At 42.1% G+C, this 11,633-nt stretch overlaps 1 long non-coding RNA gene across 1 annotated transcript; it reads right to left on the reverse strand.

Annotated features, from left to right (window-relative positions):
- Nucleotides 1-8,753: 8,753 nt before the first annotated feature.
- Nucleotides 8,754-11,012, reverse strand: LOC307055155. The gene is made up of 3 exons (XR_013810969.1): nt 10,998-11,012; nt 10,766-10,880; nt 8,754-9,010 (listed from the first exon to the last, which is right to left on the reverse strand). It is a non-coding gene; the product is annotated as an uncharacterized lncRNA (long non-coding RNA).
- Nucleotides 11,013-11,633: the final 621 nt, after the last annotated feature.

The raw sequence follows: 11,633 nt of genomic DNA on the forward strand, positions 1-11,633 counted from the left end.
TAAGTCTCTTAAACTCTTCTCATTTCTTTTCATTCTTTTTTCTTTATTCTGTTCTGTGATAGTGATTTCCAACACTCTCTTCCAGCTCACTGATTTGTTCTTCTGCCTCAGTTACTCTGCTATTGATTCCTTCTAGTGTATTTTTTATTTCAGTTATTGTATTTTCAACTCTGGTGGTTCTTTACATTTTCTAACTGTTTGCTAAAAACTTCTTGCTACTTCTCACTCTCTGCATCCATTATTTTCCCAAGTTCTTGGATCATCTTTACAATCATTACTCTGAACTCTTTCTCGGGAAGATTGGCTATCTCCACTTCACTTAGTTGTTCTTCTGGGGTTTTATCTTGTTCTTTCATCTAGAATGTATTCCTTTGCTCTCTCATTTTGTATAAATTTCTATTTGGATTCTTATATATGTAGTAGCTTAGTTACATTTCTCAACCTTGGAGAAGTGACCCTCCATAGGGGATGTCCTATGTGTCCCAGCAGTACAATCCCCTCTGGTCACCCAAGGGGCAGGGACCAGTTGGTCCCAGGGTAGGTTCTGACCTGTGTGTGCAGACTCAGCTCTGCAGGCTACTGGATAGTAGTTTTCTTGCTTCTGGTGCCTGCCCACTGATGGGTAGATCTGGGTTTTGACCCTCTGGTGGGCAGGGCCGTGTCAAGGGACATGTCTAGAGGTGGCTGTGGGCTCAGGAAATCTTTAGGCAGCCTGTCTGCTGATGGCTGGGGCTGTGTTCCTGCCCAGGTGGTTGTTTGGCCTGAGGCAAACTGGAGTTTACAGGCTGTTAGGTGGGGCCAAGTCTCGGTGCCAAGGACCCAAAATGTGCCTCCAGCCAGAGTTCACATAGGTCCCTGCTATGTCTGCCACCAGCCTTTATGACCCCAGGGAAGCCACAGCTGCCCCCTGCCTCCCCAGGAGACCCTCCAAGACCAGCAAGTAGGTCTGGCCCAGGCTCATATGGAAGCACTGCTTTTGCCCCGGGACCCAGTGTGTGCAAGACTCTGTGTGCACCCTCCAAGAGTGGAATCTCTGTTTCCCCCAGTCCTGTGGAGCTCCTGCAATTAAGCCCCACTGGCCTTCAAAGTCAAATGCTCTAGGGGCTCTTTCTGCTGCTGCCAGACCCCTAGGCTGGGGAGCCTGGCATGGGACTCAGAGCTCTCATTTCTGTGGGAGAAGTTCTGTGATATAATTATTCTCCAGTTCATGGGTTGCCCACCCAGGTGGTATGGGATTTGATTATATTGCAAGTGCACCCCTCCTACTGTCTCATGATTTCATCTTTATGTATTCGGATGTAGAATACCTTTTTTGGGTAGATTCCAGTCTTTTTTTTTTTTTTTTTAAGAAGATGTTGGGGGTAGGAGTATATTTATTAATTTATTTTTGCTGTGTTGGGTCTTCATTTCTGTGCGAGCGCTTTCTCTATTTGTGGCGGGGGGGGGCACTCTTCATTGCGGCACACGGGCCTCTCACTGTCGCAGCCTCTCTTGTTGCGGAGCACAGGTTCCAGACGCGCAGGCTCAGTAGTTGTGGCTTACGGGCCTAGCTGCTCCACGGCATGTGGGATCCTCCCAGACCAGGGCTCGAACCCGTGTCCCCTGCATTAGCAGGCAGATTCTCAACCACTGCGCCACCAGGGAAGCCCTGATTCCAGTCTTTTAAATCAAAGGTTGTTCAGCAGTTGTGATTTTGGTGTGCTTATGAGAGGAGGTGAGCTCAAGGTCCTCCTACTCCTCCATCTTGTCTCCTGAAAGCTCCCCCCCAATTCTTTCTTTTCTTTTTTTTTTTACATCTTTATTGGAGTATAATTGCTTTACAATGGTGTGTTAGTTTCTGCTTTACAAAGTGAATCAGTTATACATATACATATGTTCCCATATCTCTTCCCTCCTGCGTCTCCCTCCCTCCCACGCTCCCTATCCCACCCCTCCAGGCGGTCACAAAGCACCGAGCTGATCTCCCTGTGCTATGCAGCTGCTTCCCACTAGCCATCTACCTTACGTTTGGTAGTGTATATATGTCCATGCCTCTCTCTCGCTTTGTCACAGCTTACCCTTCCCCCTCCCCATATCCTCAAGTCCATTCTCTAGTAGGTCTGTGTCTTTATTCCTGTTTTACCCCTAGGTTATGCATGACATTTTTTTCTTAAATTCCATATATATGTGTTAGCATACGGTATTTGTCTTTCTCTTTCTGACCTACTTCACTCTGTATGACAGACTCTAGGTCCATCCACCTCATTACAAATAGCTCAATTTCATTTCTTTTTATGGCTGAGTAGTATTCCATTGTATATATGTGCCACATCTTCTTTATCCATTCATCCAATGATGGACACCTAGGCTGCCCCCATCTCCGGGCCACTGTAAATAGAGCTGCAATGAACATTTTGGTACATGACTCCTTTTGAACTATAGTTTTCTCAGGGTATATGCCCAGTAGTGGGATTGCTGGGTCACATGGCAGTTTTATTTGTAGTTTTTTAAGGAACCTCCATACTGTTCTCCATAGCGGCTGTACCAATTCACATTCCCACCAGCAGCGCAAGAGTGTTCCTTTTTCTCCACACCCTCTCCAGCATTTATTGTTTCTAGATTTTTTGATGATGGCCATTCTGACTAGTGTGAGGTGATACCTCATTGTAGTTTTGATTTGCATTTCTCTAATGAGTAAAGATGTTGAGCATCCTTTCATGTGTTTGTTGGCAGTCTGTATATCTTCTTTGGAGAAATGTCTATTTAGGTCTTCTGCCCATTTTTGGATTGGGTTGTTTGTTTTTTTGTTATTGAGCTGCATGAGCTGCTTATAAACTTTGGAGATTAATCCTTTGTCAGTTGCTTCATTTGCAAATATTTTCTCCCATTCTGAGGGTTGTCTTTTGGTCTTGTTTATGGTTTCCTTTGCTGGGCAAAAGCTTTGAAGTTTCATTAGGTCCCATTTGTTGATTTTTGTTTTTATTTCCATTTCTCTAGGAGGTGGGTCAAAAAGGATCTTACTGTGATTTATGTCATAGAGTGTTCTGCCTATGTTTTCCTCTAAGAGTTTGATAGTTTCTGGCCTTACATTTAGGTCTTTGATACATTTTGAGCTTATTTTTGTGTATGGTGTTAGGGAGTGATCTAATCTCATACTTTTACATGTAGCTGTCCAGTTTTCCCAGCACTACTTATTGAAGAGGCTGTCTTTTCTCCACTGTACATTCCTGCCTCCTTTATCAAAGATAAGGTGATATGTGCATGGATTTATCTCTGGGCTTTCTATCCTGTTCCATTGATCTATATTTCTGTTTTCTGCCACTACCATACTATCTTGATTACTGTAGCTTTGTAGGGTATAGTCTGAAGTCAGGGAGCCTGATTCCTCCAGCTCCATTTTTCGTTCTCAAGATTGCTTTGGCTATTCAGGGTCTTTTGTGTTTCCATACAAATTGTGAAATTTTTTGTTCTAGTTCTGTGAAAAATGCCAGTGGTAGTTTGATAGGGATTGCATTGAATCTGTAGATTGCTTTGGGTAGTAGAGTCATTTTCACAATGTTGATTCCTCCAATCCAAGAACATGGTATATCTCTCCACTGTTTGTATCATCTTTAATTTCTTTCATCATTGTTATAGTTTTCTGCATACAGGTCTTTTGTCTCCTTAGGTATGTTTATTCCTAGGTATTTTATTATTTTTCTTGCAGTGGTAAATGGGAGTGTTTTCTTAATTTCACTTTCAGATTTTTCATCATTAGTGTATAGGAATGCCAGAGATTTCTGTGCATTAATTTTGTATCCTGCTACTTTACCAAATTCATTGATTAGCTCTAGTAGTTTTCTGGTAGCATCTTTAGGATTCTGTATGTATAGTATCATGTCATCTGCAAACAGTGACGGCTTTACTTCTTCTTTTCCAATTTGGATTCCTTTTATTTCCTTTTCTTCTCTGATTGCTGCGGCTAAAACTTCCAAATCTATGTTGAATAAGAGTGGTGAGAGTGGGCAACCTTGTCTTGTTCCTGATCTTAGTGGAAACGGTTTCAGTTTTTCACCATTGAGGATGATGTTGGCTGTGGGTTTGTCATATATGGCCTTTATTATGTTGAGGAAAGTTCCCTCTATGCCTACTTTCTGCAGGGTTTTTATCATAAATGGGTGTTGAATTTTGTCAAAAGCTTTCTCTGCATCTATTGAGATGATCATATTGTTTTTCTCCTTCAATTTGTTAATATGGTGTATCACATTGATTGATTTGCATATATTGAAGAATCCTTGCATTCCTGGAATAAACCCCACTTGATCATGGTGTATGATCCTTTTAATGTGCTGTTGGATTCTGTTTGCTAGTATTTTGTTGAGGATTTTTGCATCTATGTTCATCAGTGATATTGGCCTGTAGTTTTCTTTCTTTGTGACATCCTTGCCTGGTTTTGGTATCAAGGTGATGGTGACCTCGTAGAATGAGTTTGGGAGTGTTCCTCCCTCTGCTATATTTTGGAAGAGTTTGAGAAGGATAGGTGTTAGCTCTTCTCTACATGTTTGATATAATTTGCATGTGATGCTATCTGGTCCTGGGCTTTTGTTTGTTGGAAGATTTTTAATCACAGTTTCAATTTCAGTGCTTGGGCTTGGTCTGTTCATATTTTCTATTTCTTCCTGATTCAGGCTTGGAAGGCTGTGCATTTCTAAGAATTTGTCCATTTCTTCCAGGTTGTCCATTTTATTGGCATAGAGTTGCTTGTAGTAATCTCTCATGATCTTTTGTACTTCTGCAGTGTCAGTTGTTACTTCTTTATCATTTCTAATTCTATTGATTTGAGTCTTCTCCCTTTTTTTCTTGATGAGTCTGGCTAATGGTTTATCAATTTTGTTTATCTTCTCAAAGAACCAGCTTTTAGTTTTATTGATCTTTGTTATCATTTCCTTCATTTCTTTTTAATTTATTTCTGATCTGATTTTTATGATTTCTTTCCTTCTGCTAACTTTGGGGTTTTTTTGTTCTTCTTTCTCTAATTGCTTTAGGTGCAAGGTTAGGTTGTTTATTTGACATGTTTCCTGTTTCTTAAGGTAGGATTGTATTGCTATAGACTTCCCTCTTAGAACTGCTTTTAATGAATCCCATAGGTTTTGGGTCGTCGTGTCTCCATTGTCATTTGTTTCTAGGTATTTTTTAATTTCCTCTTTGATTTCTTCAGTGATCACTTCGTTATTAAGTAGTGTATTGTTTAGCCTCCATGTGTTTGTATTTTTTACAGATCTTTTCCTGTAATTGATATCTAGTCTCATAGCATTGTGGTTGGAAAAGATACTTGATACAATTTCAATTTTATTAAATTTAGCAAGGCTTAATTTGTGACCCAAGATATGATCTATCCTGGAGAATGTTCCATGAGCACTTGAGAAAAGTGTGTATTCTGTTGTTTTTGGATGGAATGTCCTATAAATATCAATTAAGTCCATCTTGTTTAGTGTATCATTTAAAGCTTGTGTTTCCTTATTTATTTTCATTTTGGATGATCTGTCCATTGGTGAAAGTGGGGTGTTAAAGTCCCTGACTATGAATGTGTTACTGTCGATTTCCCCTTTTATGGCTGTTAGTATTTGCCTTATGTATTGAGGTGCTCCTCTTTATGTTGGGTGCATAAATATTTACAATTGTTATATCTTCTTCTTGGATCGATCCCTTTATCATTATGTAGTGTCCTTCTTTGTCTCTTCTAATAGTCTTTATTTTAAAGTCTATTTTGTCTGATATGAGAATTGCTACTCCAGCTTTCTTTTGGTTTCCATTTGCATGGAATATCTTTTTCCATCCCCTCAGTTTCAGTCTGTATGTGTCCCTAGCTCTGAAGTGGGTCTCTTGTAGACAGCATATATATGGGTCTTGTTTTTGTATCCATTCAGCCAGTCAATGCATTTAATCCATTTACATTTAAGGTAATTATTGATATGTATGTTCCTATTCCCATTTTCTTAATTGTTTTGGGTTTGTTATTGTAGGTCTTTTCCTTCTCTTGTGTTTCTTGCCTAGAGAAGAACTTTAGCGTTTGTTGTAAAGCTGGTTTGGTGGTGCTGAACTCTCTCAGCTTTTCCTTGTCTGTAAAGGTTTTCATTTCTCCATCAAATCTGAATGAGATCCTTGCTGGGTAGAGTAATATTGGTTGTAGGTTTTTCTCCTTCATCACTTTAAATATGTCCTGCCACTCCCTTCTGGCTTGCAGAGTTTCTGCTGAAAGATCAGCTCTTAGCCTTATGGGGGTTCCCTTGTGTGTTATTTGTTGTTTTTCCCTTGCTGCTTTTAATATGTTTTCTTTATATTTAATTTTTGACATTTTGATTAATATGTGTCTTGGAATGTTTCTCCTTGGATTTATCCTGTATGGGACTCTCTGTGCTTCCTGGACTTATTAACTATTTCCTTTCCCATATTAGGGAAGTTTTCAAGTATAATCTCTTCAAATATTTTCTCAGAACCTTTCTTTCTCTCTTCTTCTTCTGGAACCCCTATAATTCGAATGTTGGTGCATTTAATGTTTTCCCAGAGGTCTCTGAGACTGTCCTCAATTCTTTTCATTCTTTTTTCTTTATTCTGCTCTGCAGTAGTTATTTCCACTCTTTTATCTTCCAGGTCACTTATCCGTTCTTCTGCCTCAGTTATTCTGCTATTGATCCCTTCTAGAGTATTTTTGTTTGTTTGTTTGTTTTTGTTTTTTGTTTTTTGCAGTACGCGGGCTTCTCACTGTTGTGGCCTCTCCCGTTGCGGAGCACAGGCTCTGGACGCGCAGGCTCAGCAGCCATGGCTCACGGGCCCAGCCGCTCCGCGGCATGTGGGATCCTCCCAGACCGGGGCAGGAACCCGTGTCCCCTGCATTGGCAGGCGGACTCCCAACCACTGTGCCACGAGGGAAGCCCTAGAGTATTTTTAATTTCATTTATTGTGTTGTTCATTGTTGCTTGTTTCATCTTTAGTTCTTCTAGGTCCTTGTTAAATGTTTCTTGCATTTTCTCTATTCTATTTCCAAGATTTTGGATCATCTTTACTATCATTATTCTGAATTCTTTTTCAGGTAGACTGCCTATTTCCTCTTCATTTGTTAGGTCTGGTGGGTTTTTATCTTGCTCCTTCATCTGCTGTGTTTTTCTGTCTTCTCATTTTGCTTTTCTTACTGTGTTTGGGGTTTCCTTTTTGCAGGCTGCAGGTTCGTAGTTCCCGATGTTTTTGGTATCTGTCCCCAGTGGCTAAAGTTAGTTCAGTGGGTTGTGTAGGCTTCCTGGTGGAGGGGACTAGTTCCTGTGTTCTGGTGGATGAGACTGTATCTTGTCTTTCTGGTGGGCAGGTCCACATCTGGTGGTGTGTTTTGGGGTGTCTGTGGAGTTATTATGATTTTAGGCAGCCTCTCTGCTAATGGGTGGGGTTGTGTTCCTGTCTTGCTAATTGTTTGGCGTAGGGTGTCCAGCACTGTAGCTTGCTGGTCGTTGAGTGAAGCTGGGTGTTGGTGTTGAGATGGAGATCTCTGGGAAATGTTCGCCATTTGATATTATGTGGAGCTGGGAGGTCTCTTGTGGACCAGTGTCCTGAAGTTTGCTCTCCCACCTCAGAGGCACAGCACTGACTCCTGGCTGCAGCACCAAGAGCCTTTCATCCACACTGCTCAGAATGAAAGGGAGAAAAAGTAGAAAGAATGAAGGAGGATAAAAGAAAATAAAATAAAGTAAGATAAAAGAAAATAAAGTTATTAAAATAAAAAATATTAAGAAAAAATGTTTTTAAAGTAAAAATAAAACACAAAAACAAACCAAAAAAAAAAAAAAAAAAAAAGGACGGGTAGAACCCTAGGACAAATGGTGAAAGCAAAGCTATACAGACAAAATCTCACACAGAAGCATACACATACAGACTCACAAAAAGAGGAAAATGGGAAAAAATAATAAATCTTGCTCTCAAAGTCCACCTCCTCAATTTGGGATGATTGGTTATCTATTCAGGTATTCCACAGATGCAGGGTACATCAAGTTGATTGTGGAGATTTAATCCGCTGCTCCTGAGGCTGCTGGGAGAGATTTCCCTTTCTCTTCTTTGTTCGCTCAGCTCCCGGGGCTCAGCTTTGGATTTGGCCCCGCCTCTGCATGTAGGTCGCCGGAGGGCGTCTGTTCTTCACTCAGACAGGACGGGGTTAAAGGAGCTGCTGATTTGGGGGCTCTGGCTCACTCAGGCCGGGGCAGGGAGGGGCACGATGAGGTGCGAGCCTGCAGCGGCAGAGGCCGGCGTGACGTTGCACCAGCCTGAGGCGCGCCGTGTGTTCTCCTGGGGAAGCTGTCCCTGGATCCTGGGACCCTGGCAGTGGCGGGCTGCACAGGCTCCTGGGAGGGGAGGTGTGGATAGTGACCTGTGCTCACACACAGGCCTTTTGGTGGCGGCAGCAGCAGCCTTAGCGTCTCATGCGCATCTCTGGGGTCCGCTTGCGCCCATCTCTGGAGCTCCTTTAAGCGGCGCTCTGAATACCCTCTCCTCGCACACCAGGAAACAAAGAGGGAAGAAAAAGTCCCTTGCCTCTTTGGCAGGTCCAGACTTTTCCCCGGACTCCCTCCCGGGGCTAGCCGTGGTGCACTAACCCCTTCAGGCTGTGTTCACGCCGCCAACCCCAGTCCTCTCCCTGCGCTCTGATGGAAGCCCGAGCCTCAGCTCCGAGCCCCGCCCGCCCCGGCGGCCGAGCAGACAAGCCTCTCGGGCTGGTGAGTGCCAGTCGGCACCGATCCTCTGTGCGGGAATCTCCGCTTTGCCCTCCGCCACCTGCAGTCTCCGCCCTTGAAGGGGCTTCCTAGTGCGTGGAAACCTTTCCTCCTTCAAAGCTCCCTCCCACTGGTGCAGGTCCCGTCCCTATTCTTTTGTCCCTGTTTATTCTTTTTTCTTTTGCCCTACCCAGGTACGTGGGGAGTTTCTTGCCTTTTGGGAGGTCTGAGGTCTTCTGCCAGCGTTCAGTAGGTGTTCTGTAGGAGTTGTTCCACGTGCAGGTGTATTTCTGATGTATCTGCGGGGTGGAAGGTGATCTCCGCGTCTTACTTTTCCGCCATCTTCCCCCTCTCCTCAACAGCTGATCTTTTCCCCCTTTCTTTCTTGACTACACAAAGAATTCCTTTTCAGGAATCCTTTTTCCCACAAAACTGATCTCTATTTCTGTATCATTTCCATTTGCATGCTAGCAAACCCACTTATACAGAAAATGTCTATTAATTGTATCTCTCAGCTCTACTTTAGAGAAATTTTTGCACGAGTTTTACAGACCCTGCTTCCCCGTCTTTACAATCTATTAAATTTTTTTAACTTGTAAGTAATGCATGAGTACATTTTTGTTATGAAAAATCCAAACATTTATGGATAAAACTAAATCAATCTCTACCTACCCTCCTCTCCATAAGTCACTGCTCTGGTTAGAAATGTTTCAAGATCTTCTCATGTTAATTTACATGCATATTTACCTACTGAGGTATCTAGCATGTCTTGTGTTTTACACAAATAAAATTGTACTGTTCTGTATTGTTCACATTCTGTAACTTTTTTCACTCAGTGACTTTGAAATTTTCCTATTTCAGTATTAATAACTCTTTATTCTTGATGAAAAATTAATCAATTTAAGAAACAATTGGAAAATTTTATTCCAGTTAAATTTGAGGATTATAACCTGGGAAGAGCATCTCAGAAAGCTCTGAGAACTCTTCCACCCGTTAGAAGTCAAGACAGTTTATGTTTTTTAAGACAGAGGGCTGTACATTAAATGGTGCATTAATGACAGTTTACATAATCCAGATTTAAGTGCCATTGTGGTAGGTCATGTGACCCTTTACAAGATCAAGAAGAAATATTATCTTTTAAGAAGTTGTCTTACTGATGCTAGGTGAATGTTGCTGTTTACGGTTGAGCAGGTATTCCCGCTGATGGGGGAGGTTTGGTCAATGCATCATGTGGATACACAATGCACAGTGAGGGGAAGGGGGAGGCCAAAGGGCAGAGAAGAACTTTTATGTTTAGATTTTTCTTGTCTTGCCATAAATATGAATTTTATTTCACATTCTATATTTCACATTCTATATTACCTAGAAAGGATTTATCATATTGGATTCAACTATTTCTCTATTGATGGAGATCCAATTTCGTGCTGCTATAAACAATGCTGCAACAATCATCCTTGGACATTTTTCTTTCCAAATGATACTTTGTTTAGGATGGATATGAAAAGTGTGATTTCTGGGTCATTTCTGATCACTCACTCTTCAGTTCTCACCAACCTGGCTTCCATCCCTATCCTTCCATAAGAATTTTGTCACAATCACTCTCCACTTTGTTTTCCTGTCATCTTAGTCTCAAAACAGCATTTGATAGTTGGCACACCTTCCTTTTTGAAGTGTTTTTTTTTGCTTTTGGGATAAAACCCTCTTGGTTTTCCTCCTTCCCCCTCTGGCTTCCATTATGTCTCTTTTGTTGGTTCCCGCTCTACTTGGTCTCTAAATGTTGGGAGCTCATCAAGCTGTCTTGAGCCCTCTTTACTCTGGATTCTCTTCCTGGGTGATCTCACACATTTAAGAGCCATCTACATTACATCTTTCAAATTCCTATTCCAGTCCAGGCTAGTACCCAACAGTCTGCATAACATCATCTTAAATGTACACCACCAAAGCATGTCTTAACATGTCTCAAGAGAACCTGGGCCCGCCCCCCGCATCCTTAGCTTACTCATTACATGGCACCCCAACCACCCATTTGCTCAAGTCAAAAACCTGGTACTTACTCTAGAATCCTACTCCTAGACGTCCCTCGGATTGTCTTTCCTAAATGTTGAGTCCATACTCACTTTGTTCCCTCTCTCCCACCATCAACCAATCACAGGCATCATCATCTCTGGCCTAGGTAAATGACAAAGCTTAAATGATTTTCTAGGTCTTTGCCTCCTTCTCCAACCCATTTTCAATACAGCTGCCAAAATGAACTCTTAATATCCAAGCATGTTACCTCAGGCTTACCTTTCAATGTCTTCCCTTTGCACCTAGAACAAGCCTTGGATGACTGGGTGCTGCCACCATCTGCCTCTATTCCATGCATCTCTGCTGGGTCTACAATGTACCAAGTTCTCTGACTCAGGGTCTTGCTGCATGCTGTTCTCTCTGCTGGGAAGTAGAGTGCCTGGCTCTTTACTGGCCAGTCTTTTTTCACCATCAGGTCTCAGCTTAGTCTCTTGTCAGAACCATTCCATCCCAAGCAGGTCCCCCTAGTAGTCTCAATTACTGTGCCCATTTGTTTTGGCCTCATAGTATATTCCACAGTCTGTTATTCATTAGTTTGCCTCCCTTTCCAGAATGTAAGCTCTATGAGAAGGGTGTCCTATTCACAGCTATATCCCTAGCCTAGCACAGTGCCTGGCACATAGTAAGCATTCAATTAATATTTTGAAAGTTCATCTAAGTTCAGTATCCTGATTTTCAGATGAGGAATGAAACCCAGCTAAGGGCCCATCATTTTACCTAGTTATTACATTGTTACACTGAGCAGCAGTGTAATAGTTGAGCATGCACTCAGGCTCCAGACTCACTTGGTTTGACTCACATATCCTCCACTGACTAATGTGATGCTGGGGATATTACTTAACCTCTTTGCCGGTT

Source organism: Hyperoodon ampullatus, assembly GCF_949752795.1.
Source record: "Hyperoodon ampullatus genome assembly, chromosome: 6".
Taxonomy (NCBI): Eukaryota; Metazoa; Chordata; class Mammalia; order Artiodactyla; family Ziphiidae; genus Hyperoodon; species Hyperoodon ampullatus.